The following is a 24,300-nucleotide window of genomic DNA, read 5'->3' on the forward strand; positions in this document are numbered from 1 at the left end:
AATATTGTTATCATACCAATAAAACTATGTATAAAAAATCTAACATTACAAATTGATTCTCACAGTAAAAACTAAATTTTGAATCTAAAAAATTTCTATATCTTATCACAATAAAAAAAATTCTAAATCTAAAACAATTTCATTCATTTTTGTTTTGTTCAACTCATACTTTCCATTCTCATTTACATCATTCGATCCGCATAAACTGCTGTGTTTGTGTATTTCGAATTTTATCGGAACCGGCCATTTCCCTCCGGATTTCGCAGCTCCTTTTATCCAGCCGGATTACCGGATCCGCTGGACCCGATTGCAATCCCTAGTAACAACTTAACAAGGTACGGTGGTAAGTACAAATACAAATATTATCTTATCAAGCTATGTCTACGGCTTGAACTGTATCATAAACTTATCTCCCGATAGAATAGATCGTGTTGTACATCTCGGCTGTCCAAAATCAAAACCTAGCAAGGGACATTTTTTGTCAAAATACGTTTTTTTAATCAATCAGCCTCAAATTTTGAGCTGCGTCTAATGCAAAAACACCTGTATTTCTATCTCAATTAGAATCAAAGTTACGGAACCCTCTAAACCTAGCAAGTGCATATCTTACATGCAAATATCAAAATCAAAATCCTAGTAAGTAACATTTTCAAGTCCAAAAACCTAGTAAGTGCATGCTATACTAGGTTTCTGAGTTTGTAAACGGAATATACTAGGTTTTTGAATATGGAATTGTCCCATACTAGGTTTTAAATTTAAAAAATTGCCGAAGGGTTGAACAAGGAATTCAAATATAACAATAAATAAAACATAGCAAGTCAGTAATGAGTGAAGTTTGAATTCAAACGGTCGCCGTTCCCGCGCCCCCGCCCGCGTTTGTTCCGTTCGGGATCCGAATTTAGGGAACGAGTTTCAACCTGAAGTTTCTAGTTTGTCGTACTTTGCGCTGCTGCGCGGACGCATGATGAATAAAAGTGATCGATGGAGTCGAATTTTAGCAGCTGCTTTTAGATAGTCATTATCATTATGTTCGTTGTTTTAGCCCGTGATATTATACTTATTTAATATTGTGTGTGGCGATCGCAAAAGTGTTTGTGGTGCTGAATTGTGGTTTTTTTATTTGTGATGTTTTAATGGGGCTTGGATCGAGGTATTAACATTCGGAATGCTTTTTAACATTATTTTTGCGATCTATTTTACGTAGGTACCTACTAAACCTACTTATATATATTTGACGATGGGAGCAACTTAAAATAGTTCTAACAATTATGCCTTTCCAATCTACCTAAAGGAATAACTGCCAGTAGTACCTAGTGCTTGTAACAGGTTGTTGATGTGCAATATATGGCGTGTGTTACATATGAAACTATCGTGTTAAAAAAAGGACACTCTAGTTGCAAAATTAGTGCCTTTAATGCCAGAAACAAGGCGTGATTTTTGGAGTCGATTGCCAATTAATGACCTTTCGGATGATCTTTAAACTGGAGGCGAATAGGCTACTAGATTCATATCTAATTTGGCGCAATAAATAATTGTCTTCTGTAATATTTTGGGTACCTATTAAATGTGTACGATGTTTACGTATTTTTAATTCAAAAATGTGAATAAATTTTTTTTGGCCACCGAAAACTCTGTCGGCCGTGTAGTGACCTCATAGAATTCATGTCAAATCAATCGCTGACATTACATAATACCTTTATGCCTCGTACTTAAATTGTCAGAAAGTGTTGTTTTCGCACTGAATTACTTCATTCACAGAAAATTTATAGATGACATGGCTGATGTTGTTTTTGCCTGAAATATTACGTAAACGTATTCTTAAAAATATATTTTTGCGGTTTATAAGCCATAATAAAATATAGTGATATTTTTTTTCCGTTAATTGGATAGTAAGTAATGCTATAAGACAAACTATAAAAAGGGTCAAGTAGCCTATTGTTTACCCGATGACTGATTTTTGTTTTATCCATAAAATTTAATTAATTGTCTAATAATGTTGCCTTTTGTTATTATGATCCCATCAAACAAATATTATAATGTGATCAGACACGAAACGACATTTTGATATTTGCTAGTCCCTTTTCGGTGAAAGAAAAAACGTGAGGAAACCGGACTAAGTCCAATAAGGCCTACTTACCCTTCGGGTTGGAAGGTAAGATGGCAGCCGCATTTGTAAAAACTAGTTCCTACGCCAAATCTTGCGATTAGTTGTCAAAGTGGACCTCAGGCTCTTATGAGCCGTGGCAAATGCCGTGGCAAATGCCGGGATAATGCGAAAATTAACCATTTAAAATACTTAGTAAGACCACTTGCTAGCTTTTTGTTTTGTAATTGACGAAACAATCTATTATTTTTTTGTAATTAATTGTTAGTAAGGCACATAAAAGTTCTAAATAGACACATACATTTAGTTTCAACAGTTTGTCTTGTAAAGCAAGTTATACTTCTTTATATAAAACCAAGTCTTGTGAGAAAAAGGTCTTTGGTACTAATTTTTTTTAACAAAATCTTTGTTTGCCTCTCCTGTAAAATTTCGGTAAATGCACTTGCTAGGCTTTGATTTTGGACAGCCGAAATCTGCAGTAAAACCTCAAGAGAAACAATCTCAAGGCAAATAAATATTATAATAACCTAACTACAAAAAACCCCCGTCCGCGACATTGTAAACCGATTTTCATGAAACATGGCTAAGAACATTACACTCCCGACTAACTCAGCTTTCAGTGGTGCCGGTTTATAAAAAAGGTTTGCAGAGTGATCCCAAAAACTACAGACCAATTTCGCTCTTGCCAGTCCTGTCGAAAATTTTTGAGAAATTAATTAAAGTTAGGCTTGTTAAGCATTTAAAGTGCAATAAAATCATTAATGAACGTCAATACGGCTACCAAAATGATGTAGGAACCAGTGATGCTATTGAGAGGCTTATTAATGATATAGTTATTAATTTAAATGAGAAATTCAGGGTTGCTGGTATATTTCTTGATCTGACGTCTGCATTTGACACTGTTGATCATGATATACTCTTATACAAGCTGGAACACTGTGGCGTACGGGGGAATATACTAAAACTTTTCTCGTCGTACTTATCAAATAGGAAAATGCTAGTAGAGATGAAATCGATAGAAGAAAGTACTCAACGGGTGTATCATTCCCAAATAGTTGACATTAATAAAGGGGTGCCGCAGGGCTCTATTCTTGGCCCTGTTCTTTTTGTAATATTTGTCAATGATTTAATTGATTACTGTAAGGACATCACTAGTCGCTGGTCCCCATCCCTAGGCATCGCTGTCAAAAATGGCGGCAGACGGACTCAGAGCGTCACTTGAAGATAGCTCGTCATTGAACTTGTATTTTGAGATTCCGTTTAATAAACTGTATAATTAATAGTGGTGACCTGGTGTTTTTACTCTAACAGTTTCAGAAGCGAGATATTAAGTTACCCATATACGCCCGTACTATGAAATTTGTCCGAAATTGACAATATCATTCTCGCGCCGCGCTCATAACCATTTATTGTCGTCCAACAGTATTTAATTAACACCAGTCGATCTGATTCAACGAGTAAAGACACTAGCACCATATAATACAGTTAAAAGTGTAAGAGGCAAAGTACGTGATCAAATAGTTGTCCGTAATTGTGCCAACAAAGAGATAGAACATGCCTAGTGTGCTGGCGTGTCTTGTGTTGTCTTTCAGATTCATTGCAGTTTACGAGATATTCACACTTTGGAGTAATAATTTATCATAATGAGTGTGAAATCGGAAGTAAAAGTGATCCAAACACAGTGCTCTGGGGCTGAAATTATCAACATCCACTATAGTAGCCTGTGTTGTGTTTCTTTCTTTCAGATCAACTTAGTTATGTACATGTTGAAGATACTAATACTTTTATATACTCACAAAATGTATCACAATAAGTACCACAGTAAGTCATGGACGGTGAGATGCTAACCACATCCAAGTTGTCATTCACATAATGCTCCGGGCAAAGAGTATTACCAGTATATATAGAGGGGCTGCAGTAATGAATAATCATTAGCTCACTTGTGTGTTGTGTTTTTGTGCTTCCAGATATGTTTCAGAATACATAATACATATTGAACCTACTTGTGATATATTGACAATTGTCACAGTGTCACAGTGAAACAGAGTATAAGATACAAGTACTTAGATCTAAATTACACCTAAATGATTCCTTATAACAGGTGACTTTATGGGTTTAATGATCTACAAAGAGAGATGATCATTATCTTGCCCTATTTGTCATATTAAATATAAGTTTGTCCGGAATGACATGGAATAAGGTATTTATCCTACTCAATAATATTGTACCATTGCATCTGGCTTATGTAAGTATACTGACAGTAAATACATTTTAAATTCACTACAGGTTGGTATAAAGGGATGAGTAAATAAGCATAAGAAAACTTTGACAACTGTCTTGTCTTGTTTGTGTTTTGTTATAAGTTCACTAACACTTCTCCGGGGACTGTATTTTGAAATCTGTCTTAGTGACATTCTTATGCATATAAACTCTGTATGATCATGCATTTTTCTAAATGAGGAAACATGTTGCTATATTACATGGCACAAATTCATCAAAAATGTTGATAAAATAATAATAATATTTTGATGAGGTTAATTATGCATCTTGTTAAAACCATAATGTGTGTTAAAATTAAGGGCATAGCACTGAAGTATAGTGTATTGTTGATGCTGTTTTGTTTATAATAATGCTGGTTTAGCATTGCAAACATTTTTGACAAGAAATGTAATCAATGTAATCATGTTCTAAATTGAACCAAAGACAAATATATTACCTAGACAGACATTTGGAACATTTATTATCATGACATAGTCCAGTGTCCATTTAATGCATTATCAGTGATATAATTTGTTCCTTAATTACATTCCTTTCCAGATTAATTTATTGATTACAGTAGTTGCCTGCCGGTAACCTGGTGAATATTGACCATAAGTTGAAAATACTTGCATTGGTAAGGCATGATTCCAGAAGTTCCTGAGGTTAAATCTTGCTAAAAGCTGGAAACACCAAACTGGATATCTATTGAACTATTTATGACACTGGTAAAATTTGTCATAGCTAATGGTAAGAGATTTTGATATTTATAGACCTGATGGACTTTAACGGTCTACATGCTATACTTGTCTGTTACAACAAATCAGTTTGATTTGGAATTGGGCTTGAAACATGCCAATCAGTTAAGTTTTTAACAGATGTGCAATAATCTGAGGTAAATAACTTAATTGGAGCTTCTAATAAATTTAACCCTTCACTGTGAAGGAATGTTTCTGAACTGAAGCATGACAAACAGGTAACGTTTGAAGTTGACAAGTATTGTCTACTTTTAATATGTTCTGTTCCTTGAAATATAAAAAAAAATAACTGTACACTTCTATTGCTTCTTGATTTCACAAGAATATATATATTTTACATGTTTTGTGACTTTTGCAAGAATCAAAAATAATGATATTTTGTTATAAAAACTCAATCACCTGTACTAAGTATTCTTGCATATGCATAGTATTAACACAACTAACAAAATTATGTAGTTGTGCAGGTGGCAGCTATATGGATAATGTTGTGCTTTAAATTGCACATATACCTACAGCTGGAGCACCTCTCTAGTGTGTCTGGCAAGCTTGATGGTTTAATTATTAAGCTTATGCACCATGCCTGATGATGATATATAAATACCTTTGTCAAGAACCATTTGGTAAGTGAACAATGATAGATAAAATATTACATTATTTGAATGTAGTGAAACCTCGATAAGTCAAGCCAAGTGCCATATGATTATTCTTGCTTGACTGGAATGTGTTTCAATAATGGTATATATAGTAAGCGTGTTACCTTAGGGGCACGGGAAAAATAAGACAAGTTGCACGCCGGATTGAGAACCGAGTTGTGTTTTGTCTTATTAGTCTCAGATTAAGAACTGAGTTGTCATTACATATATGCACGCCGGATTAAGAACCGAGTTGTGTTTTGTCTTATTGGTCTCAGATTAAGAACTGAGAATAAGAATATTTTTAAGAATAAGAATATTTTTATTTGCTTTAAACATTACCATGATTATATAACATGCATGCATTATTACATAGGTGTTAGAAAAACAAAAAACGGTAGGTTTCCATGTTTAACCAATTGCTGGTATGCAAATATACACATAAACTTAAAGCTATAATTAAAAGTAAACTATGTGTCAGTAAATTACAGGTAATTGACTATTATTATTTATAATTAAGTGACTTCTTACACATATTTCAAGTCAAGGTATTCGTTTATGCTATAAAAATTTTTACTGTTAAGCCATTGATGCAATTTCACTTTAAACATTTGAATATTCATATTTTTCATGTCAGCAGGTAATTTATTGTAAATGTCTATGGTCATAATCAAGCAGCTTTTTTTATGCTTTGCCAGTCTTGGATGTGCATCCGGTAGCAATCTATCTGGGTTTCGGCAAGCGCGTTCATGTCTGTCACAGGCTTTCTTAAACATAGACTTATGTTTGTGAACAAACATACACACCTCATAAATATATAAACAGGGAAGAGGTAATAAGCCCAGCTTTTTAAATAGAGGTTCGCAAGTTTCATCCGACCGCATTCCGTGCATAGCTCGAATGCACTTTTTTTGTGCAATAAATGCTCTATTTCGGTCAGTACTATTACCCCATATTATTAAACCGTAGCGTAGTACTGATTCCACATACGCATGATAGCAGGAAATGGCAGTTTTTATATCAGCGACTTTACGGAGTTCTTTCAGAGCATATACATATTTATTAATCCGCTTTGTGACATTATCTAATTGTGGTTTCCAGTCAAGATTCTCATCCATCAGTATACCCAGGAATTTGGTTTGCGTGACTCGTTGTATACTTGGGATATTCAGATTAATGTTCAAATTAGGGTTTACTGATTTATTAAATTGGATATATTTGGATTTATCTAGGTTGATTATTAAATTATTAGCATGGAGCCAGTTTTGTACTGTATTAATCGTATTATTTATAACTTGCTCATGATCTGTAACAGTATAAATGTTCCTATTAGATGATATAATGATTGAAATGTCGTCGGCGAACAATATACATCTTTGGTTGGTTATATCAGTAATGTCATTGATGTAGAGTAAAAACAAAATGGGGCCTAGAACGCTGCCCTGTGGAACTCCAAATTTATTGTGCCTGAATCTAGATGAAAAGCTAGTCATTTCGTTATTGTCATTTATTTTACTAATTTTAACGCATTGTTGTCTGTTTTCTAAGTATGATGAGATCCACTGTAGAGCAGGCCCCGGATTCCGAGTGTCTCTATTTTCGATAGTAACAAGTCGTGGGAAACAAAATCGAAGGCTTTAGACATATCGAAAAACAATCCCGTAGTCAAGTAGTTACTGCTAAGACTTGGCAGAATTTCTTTTAGCAACGAAAATATGGCTAGAGAGGTCGACTTATTTTTTTGAAAGCCGAATTGCTCTTTTTTAATGATACTGTATTTTTCACAGAAATCAATTAATCTCTTATACATACATTTTTCGAAGATCTTAGAGAGGATGGGTATTAGTGTTATCGGGCGGTAATTATTCATGTCATGTTTGTCCCCTTTTTTAAATAAAGGCTTTACCACAGATATTTTAAGAGTTTCCGGGAAAGTTCCACAAGAAAAAGAAAGATTTACTAGGTGTGTTATAATGGATACGGTTTCGTTTAAGCAATTTTTTATTACGTTTGTATTGATTCCATCGTAACCTTCCGATTTTGTGTTGTTCAATGATAAGACTTCATTTTTGACTTCATTAACCGACATTGGCAATAAGAAAATAGAGTTTGAAATAGAGTTCATTTTGTTCGTTTTTATGTTGGATTGGGAATTTGGTAATCTGTGTATAGAGTCTACATAATGGTCGTTGAAGGCAGTGGCGATATCTACTGGATCGGTTATGACCTTGTTTTTATGTATTATAGATTCTAATGGTTCTGGTGGTTTTGTGCTAGATATTTGATTTTTTATTACCGACCACGATGCTCTACATTTATTGGAGCTTTTATTTATAAAATTAATATTTGCAATTTTCTTAGATTTGGTTATACAACGTTTTAATAACTTAGAGTACTTAGTATACAAAGTCCTATCATTTTCGTTTTTGTCTTTATAATACTTAAATCTGATCTGGCGTTTAATTTTACAACTAACCTTTAAACCTTTAGTTATCCACTTTTGTGTGTTGTTGTTGGTATTGTTTACCTTCACACGTATATGAGGGAAGCAAAGTTTATAAAAAAGGCAATATAATTCATGAAAATTATTAAATGCTTTGTTAAGATCTGTCTCGTCGTAGATATCCGACCAAGAAAGACTTTGTAAGCAATTTCTGAATTTATTTAGATTATCCGTGCTGTAGTCTCTCTTATAGGTAAAATAGTTAATAGGCTTAGAGGCTGTCGTACTATTCGGAAAACTTAGTAATTGTGCCGTGTCATGGTCTGAGAGATGAAGTGGCAACACGGTTGCTTTAGCGTTAGGTATATTACTAAGTAAGTGGTCGATGCAAGATGACTTTCGAGTTGGTACCTTAATATGTATCTTTAAATTATAATTATTGGAGAGATCTTCCAGTTCAGTTACTATAGAGTTTTTATTCAGAGTGTTAATATTAAAGTCACCAGCTATTACTATCCGTACTTTTGAGTTATATCTTCGCTCTAATTCGTAAAGTAGCAGATCTAATTTATTTAAAAAAACTCTAGGGTTAGACGAAGGAGTTCTATAAATACAGATAATCACAAGCTTGTGAATAGGTAATTCTATGCCGCAGACTTCAAATATTTTTTCTGTGGCTAATTCTTTAATGAATGAAAGCTCCTTGCACGTTTGATCTTTTTTAGCTAAGATGCATGATCCACCTCTATTTTGCTCCCTACTGAAGCCCGCCACAAAGTTGTAATCATAGAGTTGAACATAGTTTTCGCATCCTGCTCTCAAAAAGGTCTCCGTTAGACAAAGGATACTCGGGACAAAATTATTATCTTTCAATTCTTGTAGCGTTAGTTCTAAAACATCCTGCTTGGCCAAAACGCTAGCTATATTCTGATGTAGAATAGAAAAACTGCCATTTTCTGGAGGTTTATTCACGAAAAAACGCTTTCTTTTTTACTACTGGGAAATAATAGCCTATCGTCCCTTTCTTTGGCTTATTTATTTCCGTATAACTTTGAACGGTAAACGTCTCTACATTTTCAAAAATTGCATTCTTAATGTTTGCCCGTGAGAAATAATAAGGGATAGTACCTTTTTTTTGGATGTTTGGCTTTTGTGCAGATATGATGTGACCATTTTCTTTACTCTTCATCAATTTCTTTATTTCATTTACATTTAAATATTTGTTATTATAGTCAAGACAGTCTATGTTATAGTTTATTATTCTACACAAATTAAGAGATTTCTTGCGAGAACAATCGATGAAATGTGAATTTTTAAATTCATTACATAATTCGTTAATTGCACAATTTAGCTTATTAGTATTTACATATTGTGTATTATTTTGGACACTTAATATCAGCACCGGAATATTAGTAATTTTCTTAAGTATCGACCGCATCTGTGATAGTGTGTAATGGACATTAAGATCGTTTTCGCCAAGGCATATGACCATTTTATCATTAGGATTAAGTACTGTAGTTAGGCAGTTCTTCGCTATTTCTGCGCTCAAACAATACGGTTTTGTGATGGCCGTAACGTGATACTTGACATAATTATTTGACTCCCGTGAGCGGGTCAGGGCTGAAGCCAGACCCACACATTGCTGGGTACCGTATATTACTATGTTAGGACCAGAGCTATGTTGTTCACACTTTATTGATGATCCAAATGTTGATTCACCGCTTGCCGGAGCTGCATTTTTCTTCAGCGGCGACAGAGTAGATGGTGACATCGTCCCTGTATTTGTTGTTTGAAATTTATTGGTTAGTCTCTCCAGTTGATTTGCAAACCCTGAAATTTCTTTATCGACATTTTTAATGAGTTTTTCCAATTCTACAATTTTTATTTGCATGTTAATCAAGTTCATATTAACATTTTTAGTATTTAGTAGAGTGCCTGGTGAAGATCTGGCTGGCGTCGCTGGTGGCGTAGGTCGTAAGGAATGCCGATGCTTCTTTCTCGCGCTTCCACTGTTTTTTGATTCGAATGAGGGAACGAAACACAATGACTGAAGTACCTCTGTCTCCATAACTAACTTGCTGTATTTTTTTTGCAGCTCCATATTTTCAATTATTTTATTTTCCAGCTCGTTTTGCGTACTAGCTAATGTCAGCTCCAGTTCCGTTATTTTGTCATGCAGTTCGTTTACTGGTAGGTGTATATTGGACCCTCGGAGCGAGCCGTCCATGCTTTTTGATAATATTCTACTGGTATTCGATAATGAATCAGACGAGTTTCTTTCAGTTAGAATACTCTCGTCGGAGTCTAAATTCTGAGAATTGGAGGATACGCTATGTAGCGACGCGTCTAATTCGTTGCTGTCGTTTATTCCGTCTGAACTATGTTCTAGCTGCGATGGTGATGCAGTGGGGCTGTGTTTACCTTCGATATCAAGGGACGGATTTTGGTCTAACGGTAGTCGGATAGGTGAAGTCAGTGGCGTAGACAACGATGCCTCAGGTTTGGTGTCTTTTAGAGGTTGTATTGAGTCTTCAAACGATGTGCCGCTTGTTGAAATTGGCAGTGGCGACGATGTGATTTCACATGGGGTATTTGTCTTAGATATTCCTCTGTTGGTTTTTCTAAGTGTGATGTTTGACCGGGCGCCTCGCCCCTTTTCGTTTTTTTTTGCTAAACAATTTTTGCACTTCCATTCCTTTTTTGTTGCCTCCTTTGACAAATTATATAATTTTTCGGAGTATCCCGCACAATCAAATTCATATCTGTTGTTACATTTAGTACATTCTAAGGTTTTTTTAATATCAACTATAGACTTGCATTTGTAGCAGCTTACTTGTGCAGCCATCTTGCGGCCACTTCCTGTGGCTCTCTGGTTGAGTTTTAGTGACATCGTTTCTTTGTATCGACTTTCTATTTAGTGTGTAGATTTTTCGGTAGATGGCGCTGAGCACTAGTTCAGCTGGTTGAGTATAGATGGCACTGTAATCACCGTATTTGAGACGTTGATGATATATTTATTATGGTAACCCAGTCTTATGTGTCAAAGTGACACGTATTGATCGGATTGGTCAGCTGATCTTTGTTTACCTTTTTCCTGGAACCAATGAGCTTCGTTAATCTGAGTTTGTATATTTAACGGTGGTTATAATTTCTAATTTTACGTATTAGTTGATCAAAATACGCTCAATTCTGCATTTGCGTATCCGTGATCATAGCGCTGATGCGTACACTAAACACTTCACTTATTGTTTTTTGAATGTTATTCTTACAGACATGACAAGAGGTCTATTTTGTTGTAACTGTATTCACACTGTTATGATGGTTATTTTTAGAAGATAACACTTATCGCGTGCATTTGTCACTTGTAGTGTCACAATATATTCACATTATGTCGAAAATACACTTATTATTAATTATTCGAATTATAGAGTCCGTGTAAGATTACTATCGTTTCTGGGGTTGCCAGACGACTTGTCATTACATATATGCACGCCGGATTGAGAACCGAGTTGTGTTTTGTCTTATTGGTCTCAGATTAAGAACTGAGTTGTCATTACATATATGCACACCGGATTGAGAACCGAGTTGTGTTTTGTCTTATTAGTCTCAGATTAAGAACTGAGTTGTCATTACATATATGCACGCCGGATTAAGAACCGAGTTGTGTTTTGTCTTATTGGTCTCAGATTAAGAACTGAGTTGTCATTACATATATGCACGCCGGATTGAGAACCGAGTTGTGTTTTGTCTTATTGGTCTCAGATTAAGAACTGAGTTGTCATTACATATATGCACACCGGATTGAGAACCGAGTTGTGTTTTGTCTTATTAGTCTCAGATTAAGAACTGAGTTGTCATTACATATATGCACGCCGGATTGAGAACCGAGTTGTGTTTTGTCTTATTGGTCTCAGATTAAGAACTGAGTTGTCATTACATATATGCACACCGGATTGAGAACCGAGTTGTGTTTTGTCTTATTAGTCTCAGATTAAGAACTGAGTTGTCATTACATATATGCACGCCGGATTGAGAACCGAGTTGTGTTTTGTCTTATTAGTCTCAGATTAAGAACTGAGTTGTCATTACATATATGCACGCCGGATTAAGAACCGAGTTGTGTTTTGTCTTATTAGTCTCAGATTAAGAACCGAGTTGTGCTTGTCTTATTACTTTCAGATTAAGAACTGAGTTTCCATTGCATATATACACGCCGGATTAAGAACCGAGTTGTGTTGCCTTTACATGATGTTAATAATATATTCTGTTCACAGGGTTTCCTGATAAGCACATTGTACCTGAATCTTGTGGTATCCATGGTAGTGTAATTAATGTGATATCCACAAATGAAGTGATTTCCGTCACTTAAAGTGTGAGTCATAATTATAATGATTACTTTAATGTCTGCTATACATTTAGCACTTTGATTATTGTTTCTTAAGTAGTTCTGTTTATGCAATGCAGGCCTAAGGAGGCGGACCATGTGCATAAGACCTATTATTGTGGTGTAGGTCTTTACAGACGCCATCATGTGTTATATAGACTATCCTTAAGAGGATTGGTCTGTTTTTGTTATTTGTGATGTAGGTCTTTACAGACGCCATCATGTGTTATATAGACTATCCTTAAGAGGATTGGTCTGTTTTTGTTATTTGTGGTGTAGGTCTTTACAGACGCCATCATGTGTTATATAGACTATCCTTAAGAGGATTGGTCTGTTTTTGTTATTTGTGATGTAGGTCTTTACAGACGCCATCATGTGTTATATAGACTATCCTTAAGAGGATTGGTCTGTTTTTGTTATTTGTGGTGTAGGTCTTTAGAGACGCCATCATGTGTTATATAGACTATCCTTAAGAGGATTGGTCTGTTTCTGTTATTTGTGGTGTAGGTCTTTACAGACGCCATCATGTGTTATATAGACTATCCTTAAGAGGATTGGTCTGTTTCTGTTATTTGTGATGTAGGTCTTTACAGACGCCATCATGTGTTATATAGACTATCCTTCAGAGGATTGGTCTGTTTTTGTTATTTGTGATGTAGGTCTTTACAGACGCCATCATGTGTTATATAGACTATCCTTAAGAGGATTGGTCTGTTTCTGTTATTTGTGATGTAGGTCTTTAGAGACGCCATCATGTGTTATATAGACTATCCTTAAGAGGATTCAGTCGTCGCGGTCTGCGGGCGGTTAGACCAACATAACGCGCTATTGTCGTCCTCGAATTAATATTACAAAATGTCCCCTAACAACAGTGAACAACTAAAAACAATACTCGCGAGTGTACTTAAACCAATAGAGCTAAAATTAAATGAAATGTTTATAAAACTTGACAAGTTAAACAGTGATTTATGTGAATTAAAATCCGATATCTCAACGAAAAACCAAGATGGCCCATCTAAACCGGTAAACAAAGGTCAACCAAAAACTGTGCCTGCGCCGCCGACACCGTCGATTGCTTCGGATTCCGACGCGTCAACACCGACCAGCCGTCCTGCTTCCTCGCACGCACCAACCCGCGCGAAGCGGGCGACTGCCGTGCGAACAAAAGAGAAAATAGCTTCTCTGTCTAAACCAACGACACGGGCGAAGATAACCAGCCTGCCAGCGAAACACGACCCGCTGCGAACAGTACCCACCGCATCTATGGATAATGATACGAATAAAATTACGAGTGTAATTGACTGCAAAAATAACTTAAAATCATTAGAACCTACTATGCCAACTACCATTGTAGCAACTGATACGAAATCATCATTATCGCCTGAATCGATTGAAACGATTGATAATGACTGGGAGACCGCTACTACCCGTAAAAATCGCCGAAAAAACCGCAAATCTACTTTGTTGATAAAAGGAACCGCAACGGATACGTCCTTGGAAGGAGTAATTGTCTATAGGTACCTACACGGATGTTATTTTAATAAGAACTCAACACCTGATAGTGTTATTAATCATTTAAAAACTATCCATAATGAAGCAGAATATACCGTGGAGCAAATACAGTCCAAACGTGACAGTTACAATTCTTTTAAAATCGGTATCCCATCAGCTGTTTTTGATAAATTTCTTGTGACATCGGTTTGGCCGATAAACACCAGCATCTCGGAATGGCAGCCGTTTCTCCGCCCCCGGGAGACCCGGTCTCCCTCAAACAACTACACGTCCAGCCAAAACCAACCCTAGCAAAAAACAGGTTAACTTACTACATTTGAACATTAATCGCCTTGCAAATAAAACCTATAAACTGGAAAGTGAGCTACAGTTACTTAAAAATATAGATATATTGTGCTTATCTGAACACTGGCTCGAATCAAATCAAATTACATCAGTAAACATACTCAACTACCAGCTGCAAACCCACTACTGCCGACCCTCACGAATAGGAGGAGGAGTTTGTATATATACAAGACCGGAGATCCTCACAATGGAGCGCAAGGAAGTAGCAGACTTGTCAGTTGAAATGCAATTCGAAGCGTGCGGAATTGAGTGCATCGACCTTGACCTCATTATAATATGTATATATAGACCACCGAGCGGTGATATAATGTTGTATTTGTCTAAATTGAACGAAATTTTGAATTTAAATTTAATTAAGAATAATAATGTTATAATACTTGGTGACATAAACATTGATTTATTGATAAATTGTAACAATAGTAAAAATCTAATTGACACAATAAAGGCAAACGGTTTTAAAAGCCTAGTTAGCGTACCGACAAGGATAACAAACTCGTCTAAAACTTGCATTGATCACGCATACTCTAACATACCTAAACGTGATATAGCGGAGGTACATTGTAATGACATTCACTTATCCGATCACTTATCTATAAAAGTAGCTATAAATATTAATAAAAAGGTCCCACCAAAATGTCATGTCTTAAAAAGAAAGTTTTCTGACTGTAACAAACGTAATTTCACTCGTTGTCTTGATTTATATGATTGGGATTCTATTTTCTCGAAAAGTAACTGCCCTAGTGGAAGAATGGAATTGTTGTTGAATGTTTTAAAGCACTATTTTGAATTAAACTTTCCTGTTAAGTACCACCCTGCAAGAATGTCTAATGATGTTTGGATCAATGATCTAGTAAAACTTAAACGTAATAATATACGTAAACTTAAGATTAAACTTTCTCACAAGCCTTATGATGTTGAGTCACTTTCCCACCTTCATAGATTAGAACTACAGTATTGGGCCCTTTTAAAAAGCGTACGTAGTGACTACATAAATAGAAAGATATCGAAAAGCGGCGAAAATATGAGTAGAAGCATCTGGCGAATAATATCCGATGAAACATGCAATAACAATAACAAAGGCAATCGCGCAATCGACATACTCGTGAGCGGGTCGGAGGGTGACTGCGCAAGCGCACGGGCGGCCTCGGCCGCCGCGCGCCTCAATACCTACTATGCCCACCCTAACGTAAGTAATGTTCAACCGTGCACTCATACTGCTTTAGAGTTCTTAAACACTTATTTAGGTAAACCAGCCCCAGCCTTTGTGAATAACCCGTTCACAATAAGTGAAATGATTGACACTTTTAAAAAAATCAAACGTAAAACCTCAAAGGATATAAACGATATGTCGACGTATATTCTTGATTGTTTACCACCGGTGGTTGTATCTTTGTTACTTTTCTTATTTAACGAATGCGTCAGTGCGGGTGTTTATCCTAACATTTTAAAATTAATAAAAGTGCAACCAGTCTACAAGGGTAAGGGTGATTTGAACTCGCTAAAGTCTTATCGACCGATATCGCTGGTACCCGTTATTTCAAAAGTGTTCGAGAGACTATTAAGTAACAGACTGATGCAGCATTTTACCTCCAACAGGCTTTTGAATAACCAACAATATGCCTACCGGCCAGGTCGGTCGACCACGGACGCGGCTCGTGACGTAGTGACGCGGGTGCTCGGTCATCTCGAGGACGCGCGGCAGGTCGCAGCCATATTCTGTGACCTGTCCCGCGCCTTCGAGATGATTGACCACTCGCTCCTTCTAACAAAACTGTCACAGTATGGAATAGCGGGTACATTTCACGACACTGTTTCATCTTTCCTAAAAAACCGGAAACAGAGCACTTACGTTTTAAACTCTAAGTCTGATTTGGAATCCACAGGGAACTGCGCAGTACCCCAGGGCTCAATAGCTGGTAATAACTTGTTTTTGATCCTCATAAATGACATCACTGCGGCATGCCCTGACTTGGAATACATTATATTCGCAGATGACACCTGTATTATTGTGCAGGCGGATACTTTCAACAATTTACAATCCAAACTCTGCCACGCGGCAAGTTTGGTGGAAAAGTGGTTCACTGCTAATGGTATGTTAATTAATCTCGATAAAACAAATATTATCCATTTTCAACTGAAACATACTAATACGAATAATCTCGACATTATAGTAAACGACACCCAAATCCCACAGGTTGACACCGTAAAATACCTAGGATACCAAATCGACTCAGGACTAACGTGGGCCCCACACATACAGTCCACCTGCGACAGACTGGCATCAGCCTGTTTTGCGTTATCTCGAATAGCACCCAGTTTATCCATTGAGAACTTGAAAATTGCATATTACGGATATTTTCACGCCATACTTTCTCCAGGTGTTGACCTTTGGGCTACTGCTGCTGACCGCGATAGACTGCTCAAAATGCAAAAACGCGCCCTTCGCATAATTGACGGCAAACCCGCTGACTATCCTGCACAAGGTTTATTTAAAAAGCACAAAATATTAACTCTGCCATGTATGTATATACTAACCGCGTGTATGTATTGCAGAACAAATATACATTTGTACAAATCCAGTGCATGTAACCGCAGTCGGCCAGCCCGCAGGTCGCCTATATTGTTCGCTCCAAAGTGCCGGCTTGCTAAGTCACGAAAGTCACTCAAAGTCATGGGACCAACACTTTATAACTTAATACCGACTAACATAAAGGAATCAAAAAGTGACACAATTTTTTACAAAAAGCTTAAATCGTTGCTTATCGAAAAGGCTTTTTATTCAATTGACGAATTTATATTGTCTATGAAAAATGATCATTGATCCATAATCCTAACTTAATACCTAACATATTGTTGTTAATAATAATCTTTATTGTTTTAATGAAATTTATGACTTGTAAATGTACTTATTTACCAATAAATTCTGTATATCTGTATATCTGTATATCTGATTGGTCTCTTTCTGTTATTTGTGATGTAGGTCTTTACAGCCGCCATCATGTGTTATATAGACTATCCTTAAGAGGATTGGTCTGTTTCTGTTATTTGTGATGTAGGTCTTTAGAGACGCCATCATGTGTTATATAGACTATCCTTAAGAGGATTGGTCTCTTTCTGTTATTTGTGGTGTAGGTCTTTACAGACGCCATCATGTGTTATATAGACTATCCTTAAGAGGATTGGTCTGTTTTTGTTATTTGTGATGTAGGTCTTTACAGACGCCATCATGTGTTATATAGACTATCCTTAAGAGGATTGGTCTGTTTTTGTTATTTGTGGTGTAGGTCTTTAGAGACGCCATCATGTGTTATATAGACTATCCTTAAGAGGATTGGTCTGTTTTTGTTATTTGTGATGTAGGTCTTCATAGACGCCATCATGTGTTACATAGACTTTCCTTAAGAGGATTGTTCTGTTTTTGTTATTTGTGATGTAGGTCTTCACAGACGCCATCATATGTTATATAGACTACCCTTACGAGGCTAGTTCTGTTCTGTTATCTGTGATGTAGGTCTTACAGACGCCATCATGTGTTATATAGACTATCCTTAAGAGGATTGGTCTGCTTCTGTTATTTGTGATGTAGGTCTTACAGACGCCATCATGTGCTATATAGTCTATCCTTAAGAGGATTGTTCTGCTTCTGTTATTTGTGATGTAGGTCTTACAGACGCCATCATGTGCTATATAGTCTATCCTTAAGAGGATTGTTCTGCTTCTGTTATTTGTGATGAAGGTCTTCAGAGATGCCATCATGTGTTATATAGTCCTTAAGAGGTATATCCTTAAGAGGTTAGCTTGAGACCTTGTTTGTCAAAAGCATGTTTTATGACCTTAAAGAGTAATGATCTCAAGGTTACCTTGAAAGGGTCACTTACATGCATACTTTCCAGAGGTCGCTGGTGAAATTACGGTTTCCAATAGAGCGGAGAGAGCAACTGTTCGGAATGCCTAGCTGAACGAATGCATGCTACAGGCTGCGCGACAACCTTGTCATGAAGGGCCAACTTCTGCGGTCGTTGCGCTGACAGCCACGAAAGAAGCCGTATCACCGTGGCTTTCGTATGAAGATTTGATATGGTAATGTGTGTTGTCTTATAGCAAAATTGGTGGCTAGTACACATTGTTTATTACCATTTATTAATTTTATCATGTTGATAGAAAAAAATAATCAGCGGTTGTTAAAGGTCCTGCCAAGGAACAGCCATGTATTCTGCTTAATATATATTCAAAAAAAAAAAAATACATGACAATATTTTGTAATGTCTTGATTGTCATTGTTTATTACTAAATTATTTAACGGCTATGTAAGCCGGATCTGTAATTGAGAGCACCTACTATGCCAATTGTAAATTAATTTCTCGTAACCTTATCATGTTACTTGAACGACAGTTGTGTTGTACTGATTCTATCACCTACTGGCTTAGTTCCAAGGAAAAATTATCACGTTCTCGTTACATTAAGGAACTTAGTATTTCCCATGTATGTTACAGAGCTTCTTAACAAGAGCTTGTGCTGTGTTGGAAGGTGGCTATGATCACGCATAGGGTGTGTCATGTTAACCTCTCACGAGTTGTACGCCTTCTTGCGCATGTGGGGAGCTTCACAGCCTACAGTGACGAAGCCAACTGTGAGTTTGTTCCATGTATTTGCTATTTAAACGACGCCAATCATCATTATTATATTGAGCGGTTGGTTAGTTTGGAATGCACCGCTCACGTAAGTCTTAACTTAAGGCATAAATGGCATAATACTTGCCTGAAAATAAATGAAATGTATTGATGGGTGAAGTTATTTACAAGCAAATATTAGATGGTGTTTTGTACACCAGTAATTACCTGCCCGCCGTTAGATGTCATCTATTTTACATAATTAATTTGACTAATATATAGTATCGATCATGGCGGTAAAACATGTACTTTTCGTACCATCGCACCTTAATAGTTTTAAAGCCTTACTGGCTGTGGATTTGTTAAATAATGACCTGACTTACTTGTACTAGGCTAGTCTGGTCATGCAATCTTGAGTTTAGTTATGCCATTACTATGATTCGACTATAAAATGAGGCCAATTACATATCTTGGTGTAAGTTAGTCTTAAACTACACCGGCCGTTTCCAACGGTTCTCGAGTTAATCACTTCAAAGGACCAGGGCCTGAGTGTATAGCTGGAGTATACAAAGTTCTTGTTCACTTTGCAGAAAAGAAAAGAACAAATGAACAGATGAAGTCTACCGCCACCAGTTGGAGGCGCGGCCTGCTTCGGCTGCGTTGACTGCGGCAGTCATCAGTAGCAGCATGGATAGCAGAGACCTTCGGGACGAAAGGTCAAGGTCAGAATGGGCGAATGTAAGGACATCACTAGTCGCTGGTCCCCATCCCTAGGCATCGCTGTCAAAAATGGCGGCAGACGGACTCAGAGCGTCACTTGAAGATAGCTCGTCATTGAACTTGTATTTTGAGATTCCGTTTAATAAACTGTATAATTAATAGTGGTGACCTGGTGTTTTTACTCTAACATTACATTAATAAATGTTTTGGCGATGTTGGCGTTGTGGTTTTTGCGGATGACACAAACGCAACAGTTTCCTCAACTAACACAGAAGAACTGAGCAATAAAGTCAATGCATTACTGAGAAGGTTTCAGGCGTGGTTTAATAGCAATAACCTAATTTTGAATATGAACAAGACTAAATGTATGATGTTCAGAACTACGTCTAGGAATAGCGAGTCCCTGCATGTCAACCTAGAAGGTTCTGTTGTGGCCGATGAAGACAGTGTCAAATTCCTCGGTATATATTTAGATAGGGATCTTAACTGGAGAGAAGAACTTACTACAAATATAATATAAATAAAGCGTTTGTAGCCCAAAAACGTGCCATTAGAATCATGGTCCGCATCCCATGGTGGCAGTCATGTAGAGAACATTTCATCCGTCTCAAAATTCTTACAGTACCCTGTCTTTACATTCTAGTGTTACTAACTGGTGTCGTAAAACACTTAAATAGATACGAGACAGAGGAAAAAAGAATCTCTAGAATGAACACACGTAGGAAGGACTTGGATAACTTGATAGCGCCAAAATTAAATGTTGTTCACCACTCCGTACTATATCAAGCAGTAAAACTATACAACTGCCTCCCGACCGAGCTCAAGTCATTACACGATGTGACCAATTTTAAATGCCGGTTAAGGGATTTATTGATTAGTAAATGCTATTACGACGTCAATGATTTTATTTGTAATTTTTAATGTATTTTTTAAATGTTCCTACTGTATACCAAAATTTGACTGACATAAGATTAATTAATATCCTAATACTGTATAATATAGTTAAATTGCATGTTAATTATAAGGTTGTAAGATATTCTAGTAATTAGAAAGTTTATTAATAGTATAATGTTACATTTCCGACATAATTGTAAAATTGTTATGGAATAAATATTATCTTATCTTATCTTATCTTACAGACAGACAGACAGACAGACAGACAGACAGACACGTCAAACTTATAACACCCCGTCATTTTTGCGTCGGGGGTTAAAAACGCCGAACAAGTCAAAGATACTAATATTGTATCGAGTGGTTCAGTCACCGGCATAAAGAAGTGATGATCTCAGCAATTCCCGTTTAGTTTGTACATTTCGATGACGTCTCCGATTTGGATAAAAATTGGTAGGCTGATAGAGTCCATGATGCTGAGCAAGATCCACTAGGTTTCCCAAACTGTCCTAGGTTGATTGTATGAAGCTTTCCTTTTTTGTTACCGAAAATGTATAGAAATCTGGTAACAAAAAGGAAGGTTTCATACAAACTACATAGGACATTTTGGGAAACCTAGTGGATCTTGCTCAGCATCATGGACTCTATCAGCCTACCAATTTTTATCCAAATCGGAGACGTGATCCAAATGTACAAACTTAACGAGAATTACACATCTGATGATTTTTGTTCCTTGTCGCTCTTAATCGTTTGACAATTTCGTATGACATTTCAAACAAGACATTAATAAGACAAGGTACAGAATTCAAGGCACAAAGGTAAACTGTGCTACCGAGTGAAACACAAAATTTGTCACCACTCGCCGAAAAATTATTTAAACGACGTCTCTTGTGTTAAATGTAATATTATATATCCAAATGTCTCACCAGATGTCACTAATAAGCTCCCATACAAAAGCTGCCTCACGCTATTAAGGAAGCTAGTTTGATTATGGAATAAACGAGTTTTAAATTGTCAAGAAAGTGTTTATTAACAAAAGGTAGGAAGTGCAATGTGCGGTATAGGTAGTGAGTGAATATCTTGAAACCCTCGTAACGCTCAAGATTCCACATTTTGAACCGAGAACGCAGCGAAGCATTTTTCAATCATCGATCTAAACTACCTAGATGCACCATCATGGCTTAGAATGTGTCCGCAGCAAATTGTGCTTGAAAATGTTCTAAGCACAATTGGGCGGTCAGTAGCGCTTCATCCGCCGTGCCGGCAACATGCCTAAGTGCTCCGTAAAAAAGTGCAAAAATAACACCTTATATACGTTAAAAAAGGATGACGTATCGTATTTCCGGTAAGTAATTGTTAATAATTTTATAATGTTATGCATTTGTGGCCAAAATGGCTTCCTAACTTACTAAAAACATTTATTTTCTAGAATAATTAAAGTAAATTCCTTGATTTGGTCTTACGCAGTTTGTCTCTTTCTCTCGCGCTATACTAGTAATGAGCGGACGGCGACAAAAGATGGATGAAGTGGAACATAGTTAAAAATGGAATGATGGAGTCGCTAATTTATATTTTTTGTAAAAGAAGCCTACTTCATATTATTAGTGTATGTATTTATTTATTATTATGGACCAATAAATCTGAAATAAATGATTTCAATTCAATAATATTAATACATATCTTATAAATTACTTTAATTATAAAAACCGGCCAAGAGCGTGTCGGGCCACGCTCAGTGTAGGGTTCCGTAGTTTTCCGTATTTTTCTAAAAAACTACTAAACCTATCAAGTTCAAAACAATTTTCCTAGAAAGTATTTATAAAGTTCTACTTTTGTGATTTTTCTCATATTTTTTAAACATATGGTTCAAAAGTTAGAGGGGGGGGGGACGCACTTTTTTTTCCTTTAAGAGCGATTATTTCCGAAAATATTAATATTATCAAAAAACGATCTTAGAAAACCCTTATTCATTTTTAAATACCTATCCAACAATATATCACACGTTGGGGTTGGATTGAAAAAAATATCAGCCCCCACTTTACATGTAGGGGGGGTACCCTAATAAAACATTTTTTTCCATTTTTTATTTTTGCACTTTGTTGGCGTGATTGATTTACATATTGGTACCAAATTTCAGCTTTCTAGTGCTAACGGTTACTGAGATTATCCGCGGACGGACGGACGGACGGACGGACAGACAGACATGGCGAAACTATAAGGGTTCCTAGTTGACTACGGAACCCTAAAAAGAAACAACCCGGGAATAGCAAATTCGTTTTTAAGTAATAAAAAAGGTTTTTATTCCAGATTTCCAAAACAAGACGTTGAAAGGGAAAAATGGCGCAAGATTATAGCTGAGGAGCGGAGAGAAGATTTACCCACACAAAGCTTTGAAAGAAATTACGTAGAATAATAAATTAATGTCATCATTCAATTCTTCTTTGTTTTAATAGCTACTTAATTCATATTCTCCAAGTGCACCATCCCTCACACACACCACATACAATCCCTCAACTGTTTACCTTCACATAATCGCTACACATACACTCACTACACGCACACACACACATATGTTATATATATTAGACGACTGGTCTGGCTCAGTCGGTAGTGACCCTGCCTGCTAAGCCGCGGTCCTGGGTTCGAATCCCGGTAAGGGCATTTATTTGTGTGATGAGCACAGATATTTGTTCCTGAGTCATGGATGTATCCTATGTATATAAGTATGTATTTATCTATTTAAGTATGTATATCGTCGTTTAGTACCCATAGTACAAGCTTTGCTTAGTTTGGGGCTAAGTTGATCTGTGTAAGGTGTCCCCAATATCTATTTATTTATTTATAAACATACATACACACACACACATATATATATATATTTTTTTTAAACAGTTTTTCGCAAGAATACCGCAAATTTCCTCATTTTCGCCTTTCATCTCATAGCGCGACTCCCATGATGCCTCTGTCCATCCTCGTTCCCAATTTAAAAATGGCGTTTAGATTGTTGCAGCGCGAACGAAATTAACACGTTCGCGGACGCGTATTCTATAGCATACGTTTTTGTACTCCTTCTGGTGACGCGTATGCTATAGAATACGTTATTTGGTTTGAATTTCTGCGTCTGTTTGCTTAGTAATCTTCTTGTTCACAGTATAATATTATTCACCAACATTTCCTCTACCATTCACTAGAATCATAGTATGCATACTGCAACATTACATAGTTTTATCGCAGTTAAAAAATATGCTGTGGCGTCACAGATCGAGTTCACCTTTTTGTGACGCGTATGCTATAGAATACCTCTTTGTATGGAAATTTGCGCAGTAGCCCCGCGAGTGTCACCGGGAGTTGGCCCGTGAAATGTGGCCAAATTTCGAGCGCAAACGCAATTTTACGGATTGTTTAAAAAATCATAAGTAATTATTTTTACAGTTTATATATATTTTTGTGTTGCGGTTTTGTTAACAAACATGTCCACTGTCGTTTTATAATAATACACCGTGATTTTGGTTACGATAAATTAAGAAAACCGAAGCATGTTTACACCTATTATTTGAGTAATTTCCTTTGTACTTAGTCATTGCTTTGCTCATATAATTGTGAATAAACCCTATTTCTGGTTGATACTGACTGTTTACGTTAAAT

At 36.4% G+C, this 24,300-nt stretch overlaps 1 long non-coding RNA gene across 1 annotated transcript; it reads left to right on the forward strand.

Moving 5' to 3' along the window:
- The first annotated feature begins 18,076 nt into the window (after positions 1–18,076).
- LOC125235187 lies at positions 18,077–19,221 on the forward strand. The gene is made up of 2 exons (XR_007178055.1): positions 18,077–18,514; positions 18,928–19,221. It is a non-coding gene; the product is annotated as an uncharacterized LOC125235187 (long non-coding RNA).
- Positions 19,222–24,300: the final 5,079 nt, after the last annotated feature.

The sequence above is a fragment of the Leguminivora glycinivorella genome, chromosome 17 (assembly GCF_023078275.1).
Source record: "Leguminivora glycinivorella isolate SPB_JAAS2020 chromosome 17, LegGlyc_1.1, whole genome shotgun sequence".
NCBI lineage: Eukaryota > Metazoa > Arthropoda > Insecta > Lepidoptera > Tortricidae > Leguminivora > Leguminivora glycinivorella.